Here is a 26,984-nt window from a genome sequence, read left to right on the forward strand (position 1 = left end):
GATCGCGTTCTCCCGCTACCTGTCGCGTTGGATATGATGTGTTCGGGTTCTCTCGCTCCTTGATGTGTTCGCTATGATGTGTCCGCCTCCTCACGCTCACGCACCCGGTGGAGAATGACGTGTTCGAGAACTCAATCATCTCATACTCTCGCTGTGCATGACGCGAGAACAAAGACGTGATCGCGCGACTAATGACGTGATCGCGTGACAAATTACGTTAATGCGGGCGCGAACTCTCGAGAGATAGCGCAAAATGGCTACCCCAATCCAACATCTCGTCGAGAACGCGACCGGATCTGGAAAACTTGTCGGTGAACGCAGGGATTCAGGTAAGGCGATCACACGCGCGCGAGAATGTATTTTTTTCACAGCACCAGCAAGACAAAAATTTCCGAGAAGATGCGGATTGCGGAAATTGTGACATTTTTGCGCTCTCTGCGGAATGGGAAAATGTCAAATTATCGCAATTTTCGCAAGCGGAACGGAATTTGACGCACAGGCCTAGTCAGAACTGGTGGGGGCCAGTTGCTGAGTACAGCAAGTGGTCTGGAGAAGCTCACAAACGTGGCATGCCTTATGAAGATTCCCCCTGCCCATCCTCGGGGAGGAGACCAAGCACCTCGCTCAGGATGTGCATTGTTGCAGGCCCAGGAGAGCAGCGGGCTCAGGGGTCCAGCTACATGTCTGCTGTGTGGTAGCCTAGGCAGCCTCTCAGACAAGATGTGGATTGTAGGTTAGGTTTAAGGGGGCATCTCTAAGATGCCCTCTGTAGTGCATTTTACATTAAATCCCACACTGGCACAAGTGTGGGTTTATTGTGCTGAGAAGTTTGATACCAAACTTCTCAGTCTTCAGTGTAGCCATTATGGTGCTGTGGAGTTCGTAATGACAACCTCCCAGCACCATATACTCTTAACGGATCACTGAAATAATATAGACTGCCAAAATATCGACTTGCCAAAATATCGTTGCCAAAATATCGACAGACAAAATATCGACTTTCTATCTACAAACAGGTAAGTACAAAAATATCGAGTACAAAATATCGTTAACAATAATATAGATGTAAAAAATATCGACTTTATTAAAAACAGTGTTAAATTAAAATAATATTAAATTTTAATGACTAAAATATACTTAAAAATACTTAAATTAAATTATAATAATTAAATAATAAATGAAAATAATTTAAAAAAAAATTACAATCTTATTTGTTGACCCTGAACCCTAAAATATACCCCTTTACCCAAAAACCCAAAACTGACCCTGAACCCTAAAAATACCCCTTTACCCAAAAACTAAAAACTGACCCTGAACCCTAAAAATGCCCCTTTACCCAAAAACTGAAAACTGACCCTGAACCCTAAAAATGCCCCTTTACCCAAAAACTGAAAACTGACCCTGAACCCTAAAAATGCCCCTTTACCCAAAAAACTGAAAACTGACCCTGAACCCTAAAAATGCCCCTTTACCCAAAAACTGAAAACTGGCCCTGAACCCTAAAAATACCCCTTTACCCAAAAACTGAAAACTGACCCTGAACCCTAAAAATGCCCCTTTACCCAAAAACTGAAAACTGACCCTGAACCCTAAAAATGCCCCTTTACCCAAAAACTGAAAACTGACCCTGAACCCTAAAAATGCCCCTTTACCCAAAAACTGAAAACTGACCTTGAACCCTAAAAATGCCCCTTTACCCAAAAAACTGAAAACTGACCCTGAACCCTAAAAATGCCCCTTTACCCAAAAACTGAAAACTGACCCTGAACCCTAAAAATACTCTTTTACCCAAAATGTATCAATATTATTTAATTACCAATTAATTATTAATTAACAATAACAATAAAGTAAATATATTAGCACATTAGCTGTAATTATTTTAATAATTAAAATTATTTTTTCCCAATTAATTACTTAACAATAACACAAAATTATATATATTAAAATGTACTCTAATTAATGTAATTAACTAATTACAATTAATCAATTACCAATTAATTACTAATTCAAAATATATACAAAATTATATTAATTAATTAACTAATTATTATTAATTATCAATTAATTATTAATTATAAATATTTACAAACATATATTAATTAATTAATTATTATTAAATTACTTCCCACCCTATTCCCCTATAAACCCACAACCCGCTACAGAATTACATAACGCAATTATTAAAAAAACAAATTCCATTTAATAAAATATTTTATAACATTAATACACACTTTTCACACATATTATTACATAAAAATACACTATAAAATATTATATATTATTAAAAATTCGATATTTTTGCTATCTATATTTTAAACAGTCGATATTACTTCACTTACCTGAAAAACGATATTTTTGTAGTCGATATTATGTCCAGTCGATATTTTGTCCAGTCTATATTTAAAACTCGATATTATGTCCAGTCGATATTTTGGAGTCGATATTTTGTCTGTTCACCACTCTTAACGGCATCACTGCAATTACAGTGCCCAGGAATGGCCCTGGGTACTGTAGGGGCACAGGGCTGATGCCCCTGTACCCACACCACTGGCATAGGCCACCCAGCTAGAGGGGTGACTGATGTATGCCAGGGCAGTGTGTTTGTGGGCATGGCACACAGGGATGTGTGCCATGTCGACTCTCTGTTTAGTTCTGTGCCAAAACGCTCAGCCTGCCAAGGGAGTGTATGGGTGTCAGAGTACAGGGACCCTAAGGGTCTGCAGCCCTTAGGGGTCATCCCTGGTCACAGTGCCTTGGGTACCTAGGGTACCATTTACCAGGGGCTGACCTGTGGCCAGAGATGTCAATTGGGTTTTAGCTTTTAGGGAAGGAACACAGGCCCTGGGTACCTGATTGGCAGGGACACAGAGCACACCAAGGAAAAGTGCATCGGGTATCAGGAAAAAAGTGGGGGGGGGTTACTGCAACAGAAACCCAATTGCCTACAACCCTTCACCTAACACTTCATACCTGCCCACTAGATGGTGTTGTGGGTAGTACTGAAAGTGAAAAGTGGATACTGGCAGTATGATATACACTTGAATTATCCCATCTAAGGATGTTATTTCTGTAACTTTAAAAGGTTATCTGTCTAGCTTCTTAATGTGTGCCATAACTATCAATTTTCCAAAAGATGATAGAGTGAAAAAAGATTTGTGATGTTAACGTGTCGCCGTGGCACGTGGCCAGAACCTAAAGTTTGTAATGACCAGCTCAACATTAGAATCAACCTAAACTGGGACTGCCCATGTTGTAATGCCACAAGTCTTGCTGAAGCACATCAATTGTGGATGATATAGTGTTATCTGTGCATAGATCCTAGATGATAATGTAGTCACCCCATTGTCCACCACTGCCAGAGCTTGTTCTAAATTAGTCCTATCAATTCCACACAGCCTTTCAGCAGCTTCTTGATGAAAAGTTTTACATATCTTGTTATAGACAGTGTAAATGAACTGCTTTTTACATGGTTTCTGAGGACCCACGAAAAATCTCGTAAATCTGGGTCATTTGATAAAAGGGACAAGGACTGTTTTACCTGAGGCAGTGTTAAGGTTTTTAGCTAATCAAGCTGCAACATTCCAACACTGTAAGTAGTTAAAACCCCTGAATGCTCACTCTGCACATATTGCACATATTGCATGTCATGTCTATGTGCTGGAAATTCCTCAGTTTTGCCCAGGAATCTATCATGACACTTTTGCCCAGATGCATCAACGATAATTGCATTCGCAAACGGTGCGAATCGCTATATACGGCCGTTTGCGAATGCAATGCATGTTGTTGGAATGCATCATTATTTGCCAGTGTTTCGCATATTTTGGAATCGCTTTTTCATGTGCGATTCTCTAAAAAATTCGCTAAAATTGCGATTCCTTGTTAATTTGCCAAAAAATGTAATGCATCAAAATTAGCAATTAGCGATTTTGGCAAAAATCGCTATTAGGAATTCCAAAAATTAGAAGAACTTGAACCTAGTGCTAATTTCAGTAAGTGGCATAACTGGATCTGTCAATCACCTGTACTGCATATAAGGACCTCTCAGACCATGACCCAGCCTTACAAGATGGCTGCACTTTACTTTTTGGCAAGTAGACAGAGGCTGAAAGCAGCTGCAGGTTAGAGGAGAAGGCTCATAGAGGAGAGAATTTTCAGAGTGCGCATAACCTTATTGGGGCAGACTGAGGCAGAGATATTTAAGAAATATAGGCTGAATGCCACTTTAATATTAGATTTAATCCAGGAATTGGACCCAATCCTGCAGAGGCAAACACGCAGGACACAAGCCATACCTACCCATGTGCAGGTATTGTGTTCATTGCACCTCCTTGCATCTGGGTCATTTCAGGGGGTAGTGGCCATTGCTGGTGGTGTGTCCCAGAGTTCCCTTTCCAGATTTTTTAATTCCTTTTTAAATGCCATGTTACAACGAATAAGGTTTCATATCCAATTCCCAACCACACCACAGGATTTAATGAAGACCAAACTGGATTTCTACAACATGGCTCAATTTCCTCATGTAATTGGCTGTATAGATGGTACACATGTCCCCATATGTCCTCCCTCAGAAAATGAATATATTTATCGCAATAGGAAATGCTTCCATTCACTTAATATTCAAGCTGTCTGTAATGCAAAAACCATAATTACAGACCTAGTTGCTAGTTACCCTGGAAGTGCCCATGACTCCTTCATATTTAGACATAGTGCCATTCATGCTAGATTGCTTTCAGGCGAATTTGGAGATGGATACCTACTAGGTAAAAGTTTCAATAGACTCTACAAACTTAGATTTCTATAGCACACATGTATGCTTACATTACATTGACATTGCTTTTCATTTCAGGAGATAGTGCCTATGCAGTAAGGTCTTACATCTTAACTCCATACCTAAACCCAACTACAAGGAAAGAGCAGCACTACAACCAGGCACACATATCAACAAGGAATGTCATAGATCGGACCTTTGGAGTCATGAAATCACGCTTCAGGATTCTTCATAAAACTGGAGGAGCATTGCAGTACCAACCAGACATTTGTTGCAAAATTGTCGCAGCATGTGCAATGCTACATAATCTAGCAACTGAAAGAGGAATCGAACTTGATGAGGACGATGTTTTACCTCAAAACATAATTCAGCCTCCACAACCACAACCAAGAGCACATGGACCAGAGGCAGCAGAGGGCAGAAGGAGAAGGGCAGAGATCACACAGCATTACTTTTAAATGAGGTAAGAAAAACTCAGAAAAAGTATATCATTTTGAAGCAATGTGAAATTTAATTGAAAAACAAAATGAATAGCTACATCATTTTAACTCAACATGTAATGTTAACTTAATTGAGGCCTTTCTAATCAGGCATGTACAAGTGAAAAGCTGTAATTGTGAAAAAATGGCACACATGAATACCATGCAAGATGCTTTGACATGTCATTTTTGTGGCCACGCACTCCTAATGCCTTTCCAGGACTTTTCACAGTGTGCATGTTGGCATTAGTGGCATTAGTGGCATCAGTCTGCTTCCTAATACTTCTCCGTGTGCCACTCAAGGTATGCTGAGATGTGCCACTTTCAGCACTGGTGTTACACCGCTCCTCCTTTTCCATTACATTTTCTGTGGATGCCTTGGACTGTGTTTTGGCAGGTGTCTCTAGGGTTGCCCCCACACCTTTTTGAATGTGTTTAAAAGTTTTCATCAGGAGTACCTGTGTTGATAGTGGTTGCTTGCAGAGGGCACGGGTACAATTGGTAAGGGAAGTCATCTCCCTGTTATGGGCCTGCATGTTGTTCAGGAGTTTCACCTGCCTTTTGGCACTGATCTTTTGATGTTTCTGCATCAATGTGCACATTATTTCCAAAGAGTTTGCAATCCGGTCAAGCTTCATTGCTGTTGATTCATGGCCAGTTTTCATCACATTGATCATTGTATTCATACTGCTTGCCAAAGTGGCCATTTGTTTGCTTATATGCCCCATTTTGCATTTTATAATCCGAATGTCTTTTCCTTGCAGACGCTGCACCTTTAAAATTTTGTCCTCCACAAGATTGCCAGTGAAGCTACCATCTACATCCTGACTACTTTCACGCGCAGCACTTCGACGCATTCTAAAGTGCTGCAGTCTCCTACGCCTGCTCATCGTTGTATTATTGACTGCAGGAGTGCTTTGTGGCTGGCTTGGTGTTACATTAACATTCTGCTCTGTTTCGGAATCAGTCTGGAGCAGTTGTCGCACTCTCTCTCTCTCTCACTTGGCTGTGAATTTGCAGTAGAAGTACTGGGAGCATTTTCAATTTGATTTTCATGCACATCTGGGTGGTGCAAATCCCTTAAGTCATGCTCAATTAGATCTTGCAGTTGCTCTATGAGTTAAAGAAATTGAAAGCCATTTGTTACTTTTGGTTTGCACTAATATTACAAAATGTATTAAAGTTTAAGAATACTTTCACTTTAAATAATGTCGTGTCATTTTTACTATTTGCTTGTAACAATGTATTTATGTAATGCAAATGTTATCCTTTGTGTACTACGTCTAAAGACCTACAACTACCACAATGCACTGTTTCAAGGTCATTGACATTACTAGGAGACAGTTTGGGACTCAGTCACATCATTTGTTATTCAAAATGCTGTACACACATCACTACTTGCAAATTAATGGACTCCAGTCACACTTTTTGACCCACATACCAATCACTTACCTTCAGTAGGAGTTGGAATCTCTGATGTATCGATGTTTGTAACCCCGACTACAGCCTCCGTCAAAAGTGTGGCTTCCACCATTTCTTCTAGGGGAGTGTTTGGTGTATCCCTGGGTGTTCCGCCTCCAGTAAGCTTTGAAGATTTAATTCTTTTGGCAAGCTTCTCTTTTGCACGGCTGCGCAGGTCATACCACCTTTTCTGGAGATTATTGATATCACGATGTGCCACTCCGACTGCATTTACTTTGGATTGTATGGCAATCCATAGGTTTCTTTTCACAGCCTCAGGGACCTTAAGAGACAGCTTACCAAAAAGCTGCTCCTGTCTTGCAGTCACCTCCTCTATGAGTATTTCCAATTCTTGATCAGAAAACTTGATTTTGCGTTTTCGAGCTGGCCCCTCTTCAACAGGATTCTCATTTTCCATTTTCAAAGGCAGAAGTAAGGCACAGACTCCAACAGCAACCTCCAGGAACAGCCAACACTGCAAACGGCCTAACCACACCTTCAAACTAGGGAGCAGCTGCGCCTGATTGCTGTACTGGCTTTTAGGCAGTTGAGTCAATGAGATGCATCATGTGTGTGAAATCGCATTTTGCGATATCGCAAAATGCGATTTCGCAATTAAGGAATCGCAAAATTCATGCGATTCTGTGGAAAATGCAAATTTTACCGAAACGCAAAAAAAATGCGAAAAAAATGATGCATAGCCATTTGCGATTCCTTATTTGCGATTCCTTATTTCTCGCAAATAAGGAATCGCAAATTAAAACGTTGATGCATCTACCCATTTGTGTCTAGTGACCACACTAAGCATCTCCGCCAATTTTGAATCAAATGGGTTATGCCTACTCTGATGCAGAATACTGTCAATAGTGCATTCATTGTATGGTGTGATTTGCTGCCAGTTATTATATTGTGTAAGAGCTGGAACCCTGGGTGTGTTCAAGTCATTTTTGTTCAGGAAAATCAACTGCTGTGTAATAAACAGGCCCAGAATAATGCCTTAGTTCCCTCAACCTGCCAAACTTTAGTACCACAGATAGATTTGACGTCTAATGTGCCCTTCCAATAGTCAAAACCTTGTACAAACAGCTAGGAGAGAAAGGAGGCAAATGAAATCAGCTTAGTGTCAGTTAACATAATTTTCTTTGCAGGTGATGGTGCAAGAATATATTAAAATGATGCTGGGTCAGATGTGTCATAACCAGAATAACAGTCAAATTTCCATGCAAATGCTTTTGAACTAGCCCTTTGTTTTTAGGGCAATGTTCCCATTGTGTATAGTTAAACATTTCAAGAGCTGTACTAACTTTGTGCAGAAAATGATGACTGAAATGTGGATAACAGAACATCTCATCTAAATGATCTGAACAATCATAAAACTCAACAGAAAAAAACACAGGCAAATGTTCTAGATCTTCTAACATTACTTATACAGTATTAATGTCCCAATCGTCAGAAATGGTCCCAGGGATGGTAATATCATTTAAGGAGATTTTAAACAAATGTGGATTTTGTTATATTTCAGTAGGACCATACACATTAAATGATACCTTGTCCCATACAATCCCATCCACAACTGGAACAGCAGAAATGTTCACCAGGGACAATTTTCTTTGTTCACAGTGTTGTGATGATGTGTGTGGCTTTAGGACCAAGTTCACAGGTGTGCTCTGAAGAGCATTCTGGGACAAAGTGTCAATTTAAGAGCAGGAAGAACGCAGGCACAAAAACAATCCAAAATACTAGGATAAGAAATGGAATTGTAATCCAAATGTGTAATCATGAAGAGACAAGGTATGTCTTGTAAGCCAATAATAGAAGATGCACACCTTTAGATCAAAAGGCAGGGGTGTTGGTGAATCTTTAGATGCGTCAGAGAAGTCATAGTCAATTAAATATTCAAACACCATCCAGGCTATCTTAGGCAACTCTGCGGCAAAGTTGAAGTAGAAGAAGACAAAATCTGTTGTCTATTGACATTGGTCTTGTTAATGTCTGGATTTTGAGTTGAAATCTATGTTTCTGTACTTATAGACAGCACAGTAGTCATTTTTTGTTTTTGGAAGAGGTAGAGGACATGCTTTATTGTTATTCGTAGTTATCTCATGTTGAGGAGAACAGGTTTAGTTTGAAATTAAAACTTCCATCTGAAAATCCTGAATGGCAGCAAGATGAGATTGGTAGCTACCCGTGATCCCACGGGGTCTACTGTTGAGAATCGGCCACATAGTGGGGTTTGATCAGATTGATGGAGCCAAACCTCTAGTCTATGAGTATGGGAAGGGGCAGCAGAAGTGCAGTCTGTGTACCTTCCATAGTCAGGACAGGCACAGGCACTCGATACAAGGGCCCAAACAATTTTTTGTTCACAATCTTTTCTCGAACCAGATCCCTAATCTTTGAGAAACAGCTGGTCCTTGCCGTAACAACCTTCAATTATCCAGGAATCATTTAATTCCTGTAAAACAGACAAACGTTCATTGATGTCGAATGGAGTTTTTGCTGCCACTGTGCTGGCATTATCGAGGTCTGGGACCCACATCTTGACACCAAATAGGATCTCAAAAGGAGTGCGACACCTAGGGACCTTCTTGACATGCTATTCAAGGCCCTCTGGACCCCATATAGGTGATGGGCCCAATTGCAACCTAAGCCTAATACCCACGCTGTTAAAAACTGCTTTAAGTCTAGGTTTTGCCTCTCAAGGACCGCGTTTACTTCAGGGTGGTATGGAGATGGGAAATGCAGGGTCACACCCATAGTTTCCATGACCTCTTTGTAAACCCTAGAGCTAAACGCTGGAACCTGGGTGAATGTAATGAGCCAACTTCGTATATCCTGAAAAAGATTTGCAAATCCTTTATCACAGTTTAGGTGTCAGCCAATCGCTGTGGCCATACCCACAGGAATCAGGAGATGAGAGCCACTGCTGCCCAGATGTTATTGTAAACCCCGTCTGATGATAAGGGGCCACAGTGATTCGAATTTACACAAGCCAAGGGCTTGTTTGAGATTAAAAGAGGTGTCTGGGGTGAGCGCGCTACTGTGGACCCTTCAACTGTTGACAGATGTCAAATCGTAGGACAAATTCCTTGGTCTGTTTGTAATTATCTGGCCTCCAATAACATTGCTGCAATGGAGAAATTATAGCTGCCACCCCTGCATGTGCCGCAGCTAGACTCTTATGTGCAGCCAGTATTAGTCCTAGTCTGCGATCACTGCACAATATTACTCTATCCCCCAATCCTTGAATCTGAGTATACAGTGTGTTTTGCACATCTAGTTTGTAGGAGTACTTGAGTGGAAAGCCTTTCGGCAGATGAGTGTCTTTGCATGCAGCTTTGACAGCCACCATGAGGTCTCCGTCTATTCTCGTATGTAAATGAGTTATCGCAGCAACACCGGCAGTGGGAACCATCACTTTTGCAGCTTCATCAGCCAATTGATTCACTGCAACGTGTATGCCAACATGTTGATGACTCAGTGTATGTGTTCCAGGAGCCTGTGGCAAGCATTCTTCCAGCTTCCCTGCCTGTTCCCAAAGTATCTTGGGCTTCAGCGAGCAGCACTTTAAATACCTGACTCCATTTTGACTCCAGTAATGAAAATACTCATTTAATGACTCTACACAACAATATGAATCACACACTATAAGTGTAGAGAATTCAACATCCGTATTGTGTAGTGCCAGTACCAGAGCCCTAAGTTCTGCAACGTGTAATCACCTAGTGACTGCGTGTAGGTATTTTCAGGATAGAATTCTCCATCATCCACTTGGCATTTCACAACTGAGCATGCTGCAGAATATTGCTGTTTTGTCCCCCCCCCCTTTTGTAAATCGTTTTTGGCCACTATAGGTGTGGCATGGTATACTCAGACATGAGTCCCTTTCTCACTGCTCCATCAGGATTCAAGCAAGCCGGGCCGAAGAAGGCTGAAATGCCAGAAACCGGTCCCCGGTAGCTTGTCTCCTTTCTGGTGAAGAATTGGCTTGGTAGTTTAGTCTGCCCTGTTCCCATGATGCACTGGGCCAGGGACAGACTGATTTGCATATAGCCAGGTTCTGAGCTGGGATGGGGCAGTGAGATAAATAACGGTGATGGATCAAGCCCTGATCTTTGGACTGGGTAAGAGTGGTCTGTTTAACTCAGACACTCTGTTCATCACCACCCCCTTTTGTAAATCGTTTTTGGCCACTATAGGTGTGGCAGGGTATACTCAGACATGAGTCCCTTTCTCACTGCTCCATCAGGATTCAAGCAAGCCGGGCCGAAGAAGGCTGAAATGCCAGAAACCGGTCCCCGGTAGCTTGTCTCCTTTCTGGTGAAGAATTGGCTTGGTAGTTTAGTCTGCCCTGTTCCCATGATGCACTGGGCCCGGGACAGACTGATTTGCATATAGCCAGGTTCTGAGCTGGGATGGGGCAGTGAGATAAATAACGGTGATGGATCAAGCCCTGATCTTTGGACTGTGTAAGAGTGGTCTGTTTAACTCAGACACTCTGTTCATCACCACCCCCTTTTGTAAATCGTTTTGTCCCCACAGCATGTTGTCCAGAGCCATCAGTGTAAATCATGTAGTTATAGCGTTCAAAAGGCATTATTCCATTAGGCAGAGGATATTCTTGCTCATAATGAAGAAATGCTTGTGTTTGTAATGTGGAGTCAAATCTGTAGTCTATGTCTTGTGCAGTGAGGGAGTTTGTTACTTACAGTCATCTTGGATGTAGAGCTTTATGGAACACTAGCACTGGTAACCGCCTCTATAGTTCATACCGGTGTCACAACAATAATTCGTTTTCCTTCAGCCAGGGCATGCTTTGTCACTACAGCAGCCTGGACTGCTGTCAGAATATTTTCAGTCAGTGCAAAACATATTTCTGCATTTGTATAGAGATGCAATTTATATGCCATTGTCATTGTGTCACCTTCACTGAATCCTGATGTCCCCATCATTACATGGATCACCAGATTTGTAGTATTCAGACATGTGTGTAAGTGTTTGGAAGCTATCATATCAGCTTGTACGGAACATAAAATGTGTGTGTGTTCCTGTGTCTTGTATACTTGAATAATGTGGATGTATAAGGTCATAGAATGGTTTTACCTGTTATGTATAATCAGTAATGAATGTTCTGAAAAAAATTAGAAATCCTAAAATTAATTGTCATCTTTTTAGAGTTGTTGGTTGTTGGAGCAATGCACATTTTACTAAACAAAGCTTTGCCAGGCTCTTGCCCTCACTTGGCAGTTCATATCCCAGCCATAAGACATTGAGGTGGGCTATTTTTGATTTTTTGTAAATTAAATCTGTAACCCATGTGAGCGAACCCCAAGATTATACTGTCCACTCTGGCCCAGTACTCCATCAGGTCATCGTCCGTTAAGTATATGTCATTGACATACAATGCCTGATCACCGAAATTCGGAAGTCATTCTGTGACTCTAGCTGAAAACAGCTCAGGGCTCTTCTTGGGGTTAATAACAGAACTGTTTTGGAAACCAAAGCCCTTTGAAGGAGGTAAAATATCTGCTTCCAGGTGCTATATCTTTGCAGAAGAATCTATTTGAGATATCAGGTGTTCTTTTGGATTGTTTCCTCGCAATGTTATTCATTAGTGCCGCACTATGTGTATTTTGTACTGTAAATGTGCGAGTAGCTGTGTTCAAATGTCTAAAATCTAATGCTAGACAATATGATTGATCTGGTTTCATTAACGGAAACAGCAGATTATTTATTGAAGAAGTAAGTATGGGCGAATTTTGCGGATCTGCAGTCTGCGAATTCGCGCAAAATCGAAAAAACCAGCAAATTTGCGGATTTTCACGCTAAATCGCAGATTTATTTGCGATTTGCACTGGAGTACTTTCCACTGGCTAATCCAGTAAGTGCTACCTCGTTGGGTAAATGTATAGTGTTTTTCCTACACTGCAGCTGCGTAAAGGGCCAGAAGATTTGTCTCCACTGACCATGTGTGCCTGTAACTTTGCCCCCACGACAAAAGGCGCTGGGGTCCCTTGAGTGAGCTGTCCATCATAGTTGGGAAAGGGCGGGCATACGTTTGATACCGCTAGTGTGTGGTGCGGGGCCAAACAAGCGGGGCTTCTATGCGTGTCAACATGCCTCTTGTGTATAAAGGGTAAGAGAGCGAGCAGGGCAGCAGGTGAGGAGAAAGCAGCCTCCTGGTCACCGGAACTACACGGGGGTTGCGCTCGAGAAACTCAGGGATTCAAAAACCTCCCTCGAGTATTACAGCTAATTTTTAATGGCAGAGACGGGAATAAAGCACACTTGCCCAGCCTCGACAGTGCTCACTAATGTTTTGGGCTGATTAAAACATTACTGAATTTGAGCTTCAACTCGGGCACCTGCTATATCTGTAAGTGCTTCCTGTTGAGGTTTAATTTTTGTGACAGGAGCCTCGTGCCAGAATGAATCCTGCCCTGCATAGTTATCCACGAAGATGCCACCGTTTTGTGCAATACCTCTACTCAACTGGAGTACTTTCTACTGGCTAATCCAGTAAGTGCTGCCTCGTTGGGTATATGTAAAGTGCGTTTCCTACACTGCAGCTGCGTAAGGGGCCAGAAGATGTGTCTCCACTGACCATGTGTGCCTGTAACTTTGCCACCATGCCAAAAGGTGCCAAGGTCCCTTGAGTGAGCTTTCCATCATAGTTGGGAAAGGGCGGGAATACATTTGATACCGCTAGTGTGTTTGTGCGGGGCCAAACGAGCGGGGCTTCTATGCGTGTCAACATGCCTCTTGTATATAAAGGGTCAGAGAGCGAGCAGGGCAGCAGGTGAGGAGAAATCAGCCTTCTGGTCACAGGAACTACATGGGGGTTGCGCTCGAGAAACTCAGGGATCCAAAGACCTCCCTCGAGTATTACAGCTAATTTTCGACAGCAGAGATGGGGATAAGGCACACTTGCCCAGCCCTGACCGTGCTCACTAATGTTTTGGGCTGATTAAAACGTTACTGAATTTGAGCTTCAACTCGGGCACCTGCTATATCTTTAAGTGCTTCCTGTTGAGGTTTAATTTTTGTCACAGGAGCCTCGTGCCAGAATGAATCCTGCCCTGCATAGTTATCCACGAAGATGCCACCGTTTTGTGCAATACCTCTGCTCAACTGGAATACTTTCTACTGGCTAATCCAGTAAGTGCTACCTCGTTGGGTAAATGTAAAGTGCTTTTCCTACACTGCAGCTGTTTAATGGGCCAGAAGATTTGTCTCCACTGACCATGTGTGCCTGTAACTTTGCCACTGCGTCAAAAGGCACCGAGGTCCCTTGAGTGAGCTGTCTATCATAGTTGGGAAAGGGCAGGAAGACGTTTGATATCGCTAGTGTGTGGTGCAGGGCCAAATGAGCGGGGCCTCTATGCGTGTCGACATGCCTCTTGTGTAAAGGGTCAGAGAGCGAGCAGGCCAGCAGGTGAGGAGAAAGCAGCCTCCTGGTCACAGGAACTACACGGGGTTACGCTCGAGAAACTCATGGATGCAAAGACCCGGGGCTTCAATGCGTGCTGTTCACATGCCTCTTGTGTATAAAGGGTCAGAGAGCGAGCAGGGCAGCAGGTGAGGAGAAAGCAGTCTCCTGGTCACAGGAACTACACGGGGTTGTGCTTGAGAAACTCAGGGATTCAAAGACCTCCCTCGAGTATTACAGCTAATTTTCATCGGCAGATATGGGGTTAAAGCACACTTGCCCAGCCTCAACTGTGCTCACTAATGTTTTGGGCTGATTAAAACGTTACTGAATTTGAGCTTCAACTCAGGCACCTGCTTTATTTATATCTGTAAGTGCTTCCTGTCGAGGTTTAATTTTTGGCCCACAGGAAGCACTTACAGATTTAAGGCAGGTGCCCGAGTTGAAGCTAACTTTGTAACCATTTTAGAATGGCGCCGGCAAGCTGCCAGAGTTGCTTACTTGCAGGTTGCAATTCTGGCAGCTTGCCGGCGCCATTCTAAAATGGTTACAAAGTTAGCTTTCTTCAACTCGAGCACCTGCCTTAACTGAAATCCGCCCGCAAGCGGATTTGCTGATTTTTCGGCAATTTCGCGAGATTCTCAGATTGCGAAATTGCCGAAAATCCGCAAATTCCGTGAGAGGAACAGATATTCCGCCCATAGTTATTGAAGAAATGCAACCTTCAATCACACCTTGGTTTTCAAGTTGTCTTAGTATTTCCCTAACTTGTTTTGCCTAATTATTTATAGTATATTGTGTTTGAGGTTGCAGGTTTGTTCTTAATGGTAGGTCATGATAAGGTGAACCATAATCCTACCCTAAATGGCTGCCATATAATGCAGGAGCTAGCACTAAAGCCCACTCCCTTTGGAATTAATGTTTTACTGGTTCTGGAATGAAGTCGGAAAAGCTGGTACGATTACTCCATTTAGAGCCCCTCCTGTATCTCAGCTTTTTAAATTCCTTGACAGCTCCTCTTTCATATACATCTATTGCATCGTTTGACATGGATGGCAAGAATACCAATTTAGGTGTAAATCAACTAGGACAGTTCATGTCAAAATCAATATCAATATTGGCCAGATTGACAATAGTGTTCGATACAGTGTTCACACTGTTATCCAATTCACTTAGTGTATGTAACACCTCAATGTCACAAATACTTAAGTTAGAGGGATTACCAACCATTCTTGGTTTGTCATGAAGAGAATTCTTAGCATACCATCTTTTGAGCTTCAATTTTAAAGTAAAGTAAGAGTGCGGCTCTATGTGTAGTCAAAAAGTGAAGCATGGCAGAAAGAAAGGCCTAATCACTGTACTTCTATTTCATAATCACTTAAAATTAGTTCTGAAAGATTTCCCCCAGTTTTTAGATCCAATATTTTGAAGATGTTTGTCCCCTTGTCTGCATTCCCATACAGCCTTCTGCCTTGCCTGTCTGTCTCCTCACCCTCTGCGGCCCGGTGAACCCCTGCCCGGTTGTGCCCGGTTGTGCAGCTAACATTCCTTGGGTCATGAGGTTGAATTCCTTTAAATAATTAGCTTTTACTCCAGCCATGTCTCAGTGGATTGAGGCATCACTTTCACTAGTTTTACTATCCACTCGATTCAGCCAATCCTGTGCCAGTTGCTGCTCCTGCCTCTCTTCCAGAACCAGTTGGTTCTTAATGTTTGTTCCTCAAATATTCACATTTTTGCCCAAAAGTAAAGATTTGTTGCCTTTCATAGTCAAACTGGTCCCAATGAAATTTCCAAAGTTGTTTGCTATAAGTTCTTCTTCAGAATAATCCAATCTGTTATTCAATTTACTCATCTGACTATCAAATTCTTCCTTCACGCATCTATCATTCAAAAGTCTTGTAATTCTGTCATTTTTATACAATAGTCTGTCCCAATCCTACCATGCATATTTGATGAGTATTTTAAGTATGTTTGTAGAGCACTCATGATTTTTGGCAGCCCACTCCTCAATCATTTCAGGGTTAGGGTTACTGAACGTAGGTATGATAAAAATTCTCAACTCCCTGGGCACCCAGCTACACTCAATATATTTTTGAAGTGTAACTAGTTCCCATCACTTATATTGTTCCTGTTTCATCACATGCCACAGAATGTCCCATAATTATTTATTTTATTGTCAATTCATTCCGTACTGTGTCACTTTGTTTTAAATTAGAGCATGAATCGAAATGGGGTTGCATAAAATGTTTGTATATAGATAGATATATGTATATGTGTGCGTATATTGGGATTAACTTTGGCGCCGGTTGAGGAATCTGCCTGGAAATTTCCTCAAATTTGCCTCGCGTCACTCCGGTCCTTGCCTGAAAAGTTTGAGGGGGATTCGTCAAGCGGGGGCCGAGAAAAAAGGGGGGTCCCAAAACGTGTTTTCCCCATGTTAATTTCCATTGGGCAGTCGACCTCACTTTTAGCCCGAACGGCTGAATGGATTTCCACAAAACTTGGCAAAATTGTAGGGACTGGTAGCCAAATGTGCCTTTGCTATGTCTCAAGATATGTGCTGCAGTGGATTTTTAGTAATTTAGGTAAAAAAAAAATATATATATCTATAAGCGCGCCCTGGTACGCGCACCGGGGCGCGAACCAGCGCGCTACGCGAGTTCGTGCGCGGAAAGCTGATTGGCTCTCGGGTGTCTGTAAACATTCCAAACAGTCCGGAGCGGCCGCCATCTTGTGTCTCGGTGTGGCAAAAACAAAGAGGGGAATGACCAAAAGGGGGAATGATAGGCCCCCCCTGACTCCCTAGGTTTGATGTGGGGGCCATTAAAAGGGCCCCGCGGGGCAAAAAAACATTTTTTTTTCTTTTGCTTTGCACGGGGGAGCGCCTGGTACGCGCACCCGGGAGCGAACCGGGGAGGGTACCATGGGGGAAAAAGAATGACAGAGTTTTTTAAAAATGTAGTCTTTTAAATAAATTGGAGGAAGTTCTGAAAAGAACTGGGTTTTTTTCTTATTTTTGTTGTTTTATATTTTCTAAATGTTTTTTGAACATTTTGTACTTTTTTTGGCTTTTATGAACTATTTTATATGATGACGTCACATATTACATCACTCATGACATGGTCAGTGACATCACTCATGACATCACTGATGACACCATCCTTGTGACAGAGTGACAGACCTCCTTTCAGTGTAATGTAACCCTTGAAACACATATTCAAAAATAGAAACTAACATTTTCAAAAAAATGGAGATACCCATATCAGTTACAACAACCAATTCAGTAATACCATCTATATACACATCCACTCATTCAGCAACACTTCTATATAGTCACTCATACATATACTCACTCATCATATGTAGTGATACACATATACATCCTGTTACACACCGACAGTCTTCCAAAAGTTACTCACACACATACTCACACATGCAAATCAACTATTGAACATCCATTTATTAGCGTATACAACTATACACACACGACCACCTTACTTCTAAGGAAACTTACACATACTTACTCTCTTAAACAATCACTTATAGAAACACATACTTATTTAAACAGGAACTCTTACAATCTCTCACTCTCACATATACTCACTTATATACATCAATACTCACATATACTAGATTAAAACATATGTAGTTACTCATAAAGACACTAGTGAGGCAGGCATTCACTCACTAACACACACATATACACACTCAGCCACTCATACAGTCCTGCACATATGCTGTCTTCAAAACACATACAAACAGTGAGTCAGTCACCAACCCATGCAGCCACTTATACACAAAGTGAAACACTGATACATATATTTAAATATTTAAAAATGACTCGCTAATATATGTATTTAGTAAGATACACTTTATAAGCCAGTTAACCAATCAATATTTTATTAAAAAAACATCCATTTACACACTTATTTAAACATTTATTCTTCCATCGACCTTTACAAATACATATATAAAACATATTTATTTTTCAGAAAGACACACATTCACTGGATGGTGTTATCAGTGATGTCATGAGTGATGTCACTGACCATGTCATGAGTGATGTAATATGTGACTTCATCAGCAGTGCATTGCAGGCGCGCAAGTTATAGTGAGTCCAACAAACTATAACATGGGAATTTCAATGGTTTTATGTCAGTAAAATTTCCAGCTAACTATAACTAGTGTGAAAACTATGTTTTTTTCAGTGAATTTAATAGATTTTTTAAATGCTAATTCCTAACTATAACTGGTGTGAAACCTATGTTTTTTTCAGTGAATATCTATGTATATATATATTACCTACTGGCGGTTGCCAGTAGATAGTTATAGTTAGGACCATCTTTCCATAGAAAAAGCATTTTTTCATGTGCTTGTAACTTTGGCGTCATTTGACGAATTGTTACAACATTTTCCAAAAAGTTTCTCTTTTTTGATCAGCTGCTATCTTAAAAGTTCGGGGGTGATTGGTCAAGGGGGGCTGAGAAAAAAGGGGGGGTCCCACAACGTGTTTTCTCCTAGCAATTTCCATAGGAAACTTTAGACAAGGCTACAAGTCAAACTGCTGAACAGAATTATGCCAAATTTGGCAGGGAGAAAAGTCATGGTCCAGAAAGCACGCTTTTGTTCATATGAAGTAAATCCATTCAGTAGGTTTTGAGAAATATCAGATTTTACAGATATCGATATTTGAGAATTCTGACATCTGATTGGCTGAGGGGTTATGAGTGTGAGGCTCATAGAGTGTATAGTTGGAACACTGTGGAGTTACTTTAAGCAGTCTATACGGTGCACACACAGGTAGTGTGAATGTTGCGTAGGCCGTGGAAATCACATCCGCAAAACAACGATGCGCAATATTGCAGCAATGTTCAGTAGGCTGTTGAAATCATATCAAGAAAACAACTGTCAGGCCTTGAGATCATGGTGCTCCTACAGAATAGCGGTCGAAAACTACATTTCCCATGAGGCCATCGTCTGTGAAGCGGAATGCTTTATTAATCATGCACAACGTGGGAAACGTTGTACGTGATTCTAATGGTACCTGGATGTTTGGTTGCAGAGCAGCTGCTCTAGCCGTCCTTGGATTGATAACCGAAGGAGATTCGTTCTGTTTGCCCGGTGGATACAAGTGTTGTATTCCGGTGATGAAATCGAAGCCGTCTCCTGGTCTGAGGGGTCGCTCGAGAGACAAGCGTGTGTTCTCTTGAGCCCTTGTTCCTTCCGCTGACTGCTGCTCGGAAGGATTCCTAGAGGCTCCTTGTTTCTGTGAAGCAGTAGCGCGGACGAGCGCATGCTTCGTACTTTTGCTGTGTTCTCTCCCGGAAGTGCAGAGAGAATCGGTAGGAAGTTTACCGATTTCCTTTTCTGTTCGGATGTACGCAGGGATCCCTAGCAGGTTTTCCATGCCTGTGGAGTAGGAGGGATTCCTGTGGTATATTCCCCGGATTATTTTCCCGATTCCAGTGGGACCTGAATATGTCGGGTGATACGTCGTTCCCAGTTCAAGTGACACTGCTGGGCTATTGAGGTATCGCCTTCCTGCTTTTTTTTCTTTTCTCTCATGACTTGGTGACAATCCTCTGATTCCCTTAAAGAGGATAGCATTCCTTGGTCTGCCTCGCAGAGACAGCACGCCGTGATTTGACACTGGCGGCGGCAGCATGGGAGCAGTAACTGAGGTGGAGATCATCGAAACGGCCAGGAACCACAAGGTGAGTGGGGCCCGGCAGTATCTGCCCTGACACTGTGTTCCCCAGCTTCCTTCCACAGCTGGGCCTGGGCTGTGCACTGGGCCCGCTACTGCAGCAGATACTAAAACACAGTGCACCGCAGTACAAAACAGACCACGGGCCCAAGAGTGGAACACTTAGAGGCATCTCATTTGTGAGGTGTAATTGCAGGCCTGGTCCGGTGCTGCCCGTGCCTGACCCCAACATGGCGCCCAGACTGCTTTTGCTTAGAGCAGGACGTTTTGGCTTTGTCCAACTGGTGACCTCTTCCCTGGTTCATCTTGTAGTTGCCCGGTCTGACCATACTCTCTATCCAGGGAACTGGCCTGTCTTTTAACAATAGGGACCTGAACAACACTCAGCGCCAGACCGTAAATGGCTGCCACTGATCTCACATGGCCAAGCCTCGTGGCTGAAAACCCCCTGTCTCAGAGCCACAGTGATCAACAACCACAACCTACCCCTGTTCCTCACCCTCAGCCGGCGGAGTCCGAACTGCATGGCCAATCCCCGGTGGAGCTGCTCTGACAGCTGTAGGGGAGACTGGCTCTGGCACACCGCTTTGGCCGTCACCTACCCAGCCGGTCTTTGGACATTTGTTGCGTCTTCTCCTCCTCAGATGCCTCCTTCCTCTGGACTTCCAACTCTCCCCACTCTGTTTTTTTCCCTCCTCTTTGCTCTTTAATTATTTCCCCGTTGATACCTAGCTGTTTAGCTGATGCCCGGTGGAGCTACCCGATAGCTAAAGAGGAGAAGGGCTGTGGACTTACTCCTCGGCCGTCACCTACCCAGCCGGACTTTGGGCAGACTCTCCTTTCATTTCTCCATCATGTCTACCTCCCACCCCTTTACCCCACGTCCTTACCCTTCTAAGCTCCATTTATTTCATCTTCTACGCTTTTGAATTATTTTTCTAGTAACTGATGTAACTTGTAAATGATGTAATTTTGTAATTCCTGTGGAATCTTATGTAAAGCGCTCTGATACCTCCGGGTCTAGCCAGCGCTATATAAAACTCTTAAAATAAAACAAAATAAATACTTCGGGGGTATTGTGAATGATTCTTTGATGAACCTGTGCTTGGTTTATAGGTGCCTACCGAATAGTTCCAGAGTGAGAGAAGCATCTTACTACTGTGAAATTTTCTTATCGTCAGCATTGAAGTGTGAAAGGTATGGGAGTGTTATTAGTGAGACCACATTGAGAGTAGTTAGCTTGATATGTCTTACTAATCCTATGTTCCTTTTGTTACAGGTATCCCTATTCCACTGCAGCACCTTCCCTAACCCTATCCCTCGCTTGATCGCCTCAATACTCTGGGTATATTTCAGTCACAGTTGGGGATGTCAGGAGGTGGACCCCTTTGAGCATCGCACAGTTCCTGTGGTCATTACAACAACAATGCGCCGTATTGCGGCCTTCCTTTAATATAATGTGGAGTAAGGTTTACTTATAATTCGGTGTTCAGTTTTATCACAGATTGTGTCACTTTGTTAGCGAAAATGTATTATTATGTAGGAGGCCACGTTCTTTCCCTCTGCACGGAACAAAAAGAACGTTTAATTGGCTGAGGTGCTCCAACAATGAGCTTAATGTTCATTGGCTGTGAACCATTAAAAGTAGAATTTGTTCCAGCCATTCCCTTCCCCTCCTCGGAGTATCAGGGACATCTTATTGGGTAACGTGTTCCAAGGATTATCCTTCCCAAGCTTAACGTTCATTGGCTATGAAGCATTAAAATTAGAAGTGATGGCAGCCTTTCCCTCCCCTTTGAGGAACACCATGGACATTTTATTGACTAAAGTGTTCTGAGTGCAAGTTTGCTCCTTAATCAGTGGGAACTGTTTACTGTTGTCAGTCATTTTGTGATGCACTTCAAAGGCGTACGGGGAAACAAAGTAGTAGAGGGGAGAGTAGAAGCACTATTAACTCTGTACAGTAGTCACAAGGTGGTGGGCAGGGACTGTGAAGGTAAAAATAGTTTTTTTATATATTTGAAGGCCCAGTTATATAATTTGCTTGGGGCCTAGACATCACGTCGGGAAAATAACAGAGTGTGTTGCGCTCTTCTTTTTATTAAGTCAGAGGGTGGAATACTTCACAGGAGCAGTAATTACTTATAATGTGGTGTTTACTTTTCTGATGGGGAGTGCTACATCTTTAGAGCAAATATAATATTGAGGAGGGGGATGAAAGAGAAAATGCGCTGTTGTGATTTTCATTGAAATAGGGTTCTGAGTAAGCTACTTCTCAAAAGCAATGTTTACTTATAAGTATAGTTATAGTGCAGTGCTTACTTCTGTCGCATGTAGTGCTATTTCCTTGCAGCAAAATAGTAGGTGTGGTTGCGCTGCAAAAAATTAAGTCTAGGTTTGAAACAGTTTTTTCTAAGCAATCACAATTATACTTTCTTAGGAAAGTGTAGCTGTATATATCAGAGGGGTCACAAATAAAACTGCAATTTATAAAATATCCCATAAGCGTGGCTCCTTTTTTTTTGTCGCTTATAGTTTGTGAAAGTAATGCCCCATATTCTTGTTATTATAAGAGTTACTTTTGGATAAACTAGAAAAGAAGTGCTACAAGAAACACTCTCTCAATACATCATCTCAGGTCACAACACCAATAACAAGTAAAAAACAGTTAAACACAAATGATGTGATATTACCTAGAAATGTAAGTGTCATCAAAACATTAAATGAAGCACTATGTATACAATATTTTTTAGGGACTACTATTTTATAAAATATTAGCAGTGTTACAAACTGTGAGGTAGTAAGTTATCAACAGAAATAACTCTAGTAAATGTTGTTAATATGTCGCAGAGCTAGATCTTCAACCCCTCTGAAGTACTACAAGTTCACAGTATTAAAATGTACAGAGTGAGTTTATGGTATTCCACATGAGAGAAGAAGCATAAGGAGCATAACAAAAAAAACATTTTTACAATCTCTATTCTGTAGAAGTCGGGAAAGTTTTGTCGTAGTGCTTAGAGGTCACTCACTGCTATGCTAACAGATCATGTACTTCTTTAAGAATATATAGGAAAGTAGTAATATATACAATACTGTATTTCAGATGGTTTACTCCTGGCGGCGACAAATCTCCAATTACTCTTGTGTGAAAATATTACACTCTACTACAATATAGAGAGTATCACTGATCCCACACACAAAAAGAAAAGGAAAATAAAGTGAAAAACACAAAACAAGATCAATAACTAAATATTTTCCAGGGGTGAATATGTTCAATGCTTTTTTTCTCCAGAACTTCAAAATCTTTTGTCGAGTGGACGGCCCATAAACTCCCCTGAGATCATAATGACCGTGAATAATATAATATATAGATATTCACACTGTACAATCCCAAGGGGGAAACAGAGTTAGATGCCAGAAGGTGCTGACGGTACATATAAATGTTTACTCTTCGCACCGACGGGTCATGAACTCCTCTGAGATCAGCATCACTGTTAATATTATAACATACATATTGACAGTATATGATCTCAAGGGGAAAACACAGTAACAAACACAAGCTGGTGATGTTACGTTTAAATCTTTAGTTTTCGCGACGAAAGGGTTACCAACACCCCTGAAGTCAAGTACAATGTCAATATTATAGTATAAAAATTCACAGTATATGACTCCAAGGAGCTAGAAGAGGAGCAATGTGTACTGTATTCTGTCTGTTTCTGGAAAGAAGCTGCTGATGTTACAGAAAAAAGACAAAAACAACCAATAACACTTTTTTCTAAATACAACTATTTAAATATTCACAAATAGCTATGTATTATAAATATGTACTATGTCATAATAATACAACTTACAACTCTGGAATATGTTTTGTTGCCGCAAAACAAGAATCCAACACTACAAAATGGTACCTGCATCACAGAATGGACACAAGTAAATAACTCGCAAAAACAAAACTAATCAAACAACGGGTGTGGTTTATAAACTTTTTGGTTATTAAGTAGTCTATGGAAGGAAGATGAGGCTCCGCCCATTTAGATGCCACATTTTACAGTTTACATGTGCTCACGTTTTAAGTGTTTAACTGGTGCTTGTGTTGGGAAAAGTTACAAAATGTGAAGCGGTAAAGATTTTGATTTCGATCCTAACACGTATAGGGTCCTTAATATGTACGTACGTTGAAGGCCCTAAAAACTGTTACCCGGCAAACCATGTCATTTCCATACTCAAACATCTATTAATTGCCATAATTCTAAATAGAAGACATTAAAAAAATACTGTTCAGAATAGAAGATAAAAAATGTATGTGCTAATATTTCTCATCACTATGGTTTTAAATGAAAAGACACTAGCATTTGTAAAGCATACAGGTATACCCGGGAAGGTGTGCCGGCACTCGGGGGCATCAGGAAGATTAAGCAAGGTGTTGCCCTCAGTGACATAGTGGTCAACTAACGTGTCCCTGGAGACGGGAATCGATCTGTGAACGCCGCTGTTCGAAGTCAGGTATCATAGCTGCTGCATCACACTTTTTCCACACTTATATGTTAATTACTGCTAATTAAGTTTTAAACATTGTTAAATTATAACATATAACAGACTACTGTTACAGTTAGTTTTTGCAATACAAAAAGTATGCACAACTTTTGAAAATTTACTTAAAACAAAATAGGTTTCAGGGACATTTTAGTTAGAAATTAGCATTTATAAAAATTTTTAAAGTCACTGAAAAAAACATAAGTTTTACAGACGTTATAGTTAGAAATGAGCATTTAAAAAAACCTTGGAAATTCACAAAAAAAATATAGGTTTCAGGGACGCTATAGTTAGCTGGACATTTCACTCGTACGAAACCATAGAAATTCCACCGTTATAGTTAGTTCAGCTAACTATAACTCGCACCTCCACAATGCACTGCTCATGATGTCACATATTACATCATCATTCAGGGCATTGTCAGTGACATCACTGATCACATCACTGATGAAATCTCAAATGACATAACTATAACATTTGTAAAACCTATGGTTTTTCAGTGAATGAATATGTGTTAATATATATATATAAATATATATATATATATATATATATATATATATATATATATATATATATATATATATATATAGTAGTTATAGTTAGGATTTTTTTCAATGTTAAATCTCAAAATTCTATTTGGAATAACTTTGGCACCGGTTGACGAATCTGCCTGAAAATTTCCTGAAAATGGCCTCGTCGAGCTCCGGTCCTTCCTTGAAAGTTTGGGGGGGATACGTCAAGCGGGGGCCGAGATAAAAGGGGGGTCCCAAAACGCGTTTTCCCCATGTTAATTTCCATAGGGCAGTCGATTTCACTTTTAGCCCGAACGGCTGAATGGATTTCCACCAAACTTGGCAAAATTGTAGGGACTGGTAGCCCGATGTGCCTTTGCTATGTCTCAAGATATGTGCTGCAGTGGATTTTGAGTAATTTAGGTTCCAAAAAATATATATATCTATAGGCGCTCTCCGGTGCGCGCACCGGAGTGCGCTCCCGGCGCGACACGCGACTTGCGCGCAGAAAGCTGATTGGCTCTCAGTTGTCTGTAAACATTCTAAACAGTCCGGAGCGGCCGCCATCTTGTGTCTCGGTAGGATCGAGACACGAGAGGTGGCCAAAACAAAGGGGGAAATGACCATAAGGGGGCAGGGTAGACCCCCCCTTGACCCCCTAGGTTTGATGTGGGGGCTATAAAAGGGCCCCGCGGGGCATTTAAAATATTTTTTTTTTTTCGTTTTGCGCGGGGGAAGCGCCCGGTACGCGCACCAGGTAGCGCACCGGGGAGCGTAAAATGAGGGAAAAAGATGACAGTTTATAAAAAAAAGAAGCCTTTATTTAGAAATTGGAGGTAGTTCTAAAAAGAACTTTTTTTTTTCTTCTTTTTGTTGTTTTATATTTTTTTTGTGTTTTTTGAACTTTTTGAACTTTTTTTGGCTTTTCAAAACAGTTTTATATTTTTTTTGTATTTTTTTAGGGGGAGAAACAAAAAAAGGGAATTGAAACTGGCTCAACTGGAGCAAAAAAACAAAAAACACAAAAAATTACTTCTTTTTGGGGCACTTGTGATTATCACCTGCAAGGACGATGAGCTTAATGCTTTTTTCACCATAGGCGATAAGCTTGCCACATGCAGAACAAGTGATTTTAAAATCAGCAAATCTTGGCTGAATGCAAGGCATCATCTCTGATGTTTCTGGTCCCGATGAAGTGGGTTGGGTTCTTTGGGAGGTGGTCCTTGACGACTGGGGGAGGTTACTGGCCAGTTCCCTGAACTCTGCACGAGAGTAGTTGTTTGGGTGCTTTCGGGTCATATGACGAATCATGGTATGGTTACCAAATGAATATTTTTTGTTTGGGTTGCCCCGTGAAAGTTCTTCATTGCAGATTAGGCAAGTTACCTTGGCCGCATTCACTTTTTTTTTGCCCTCTGGGATTGAAAAAAACTCCCATACAATGTGTGGCTTGGGTTTGTATGGGGTATTTTCTTCAGGCAGCCATCTTCTCCTCCCCTCCTCCTCTTCCTCTTCCTCCTCCTCCTGTTCTTGACCACCAATATAATTTGGAGCTGGTCCTCTTGGTGGTTGTGGTGGTGGTGGTGGGGCAGATGCAACCAGCTGCTGCTGCTACTGAAGCCATTATTAAGATCAAAAAGGTACAGAGATGTACAAACAGGTCTTCCTCAGTCAAAGGACAAAGTCAGAATAAGGAAAAAAGGTGGGGTCTTTCATCATTTTGAAAAAAAATGTCCTGAACCAATGAGAAGTGTTATTTTCAGGTCACAAGACCAGGGGCTTCATCATTATGAAACTAAAACTGTTATGAACCAATGAAAAGTGTTATTTTCAGGTCACATGACCCGACGCGCTTACGCTACGCGCCCCCGGGCGCGCCCGGGGGCACTCCGGGTCGCGTAGCGTAAGCGCGTCGGATGTTTACGTTGCGCGATCGTATTCGCTCGAGTACTTCCGGGTGCGCTTACGCCGTGCGTATCACGCGGACGCGGCTACGCGATACGTCATGATCATGTTTTCGTTCGCGATATTGGCGCTTACGAGACGCTCCCCGGAGCGCGCCCGGGGGCGCTTTATAAAAGTACGCTTT

This window comes from Lissotriton vulgaris, chromosome 11, assembly GCF_964263255.1.
Source record: "Lissotriton vulgaris chromosome 11, aLisVul1.2, whole genome shotgun sequence".
Taxonomy (NCBI): Eukaryota; Metazoa; Chordata; class Amphibia; order Caudata; family Salamandridae; genus Lissotriton; species Lissotriton vulgaris.